Below are 255 nucleotides of genomic sequence, written 5' to 3'. Positions count from 1 at the left end.
TACTTGATACGACCCGGTACACTTGCCGGTTAGTTTTGGGTGTTTTGGGAGAGATTATATTTCCTCCAAAATATCTCATCACGTTCGCGTCATCCAGTGTTTTGCCTTGCCACGCGTGCGCGTCGTCCACGCATTCGCATCACTTGTTGGTACACGAATTATGATTCACACTTTTCACAACTCGTACCACTAACCAGCAAGTGCACTGGGTCGTCCAAGTAATACCTTACGTGAGTAAGGGTCGAATCCCACGAA

This window comes from Arachis ipaensis, chromosome B02, assembly GCF_000816755.2.
Source record: "Arachis ipaensis cultivar K30076 chromosome B02, Araip1.1, whole genome shotgun sequence".
In the NCBI taxonomy this organism is placed as follows: Eukaryota; Viridiplantae; Streptophyta; class Magnoliopsida; order Fabales; family Fabaceae; genus Arachis; species Arachis ipaensis.
The sequence above is the reverse complement of the archived record's forward strand: the minus strand, read 5'-3'. Positions refer to the sequence as shown.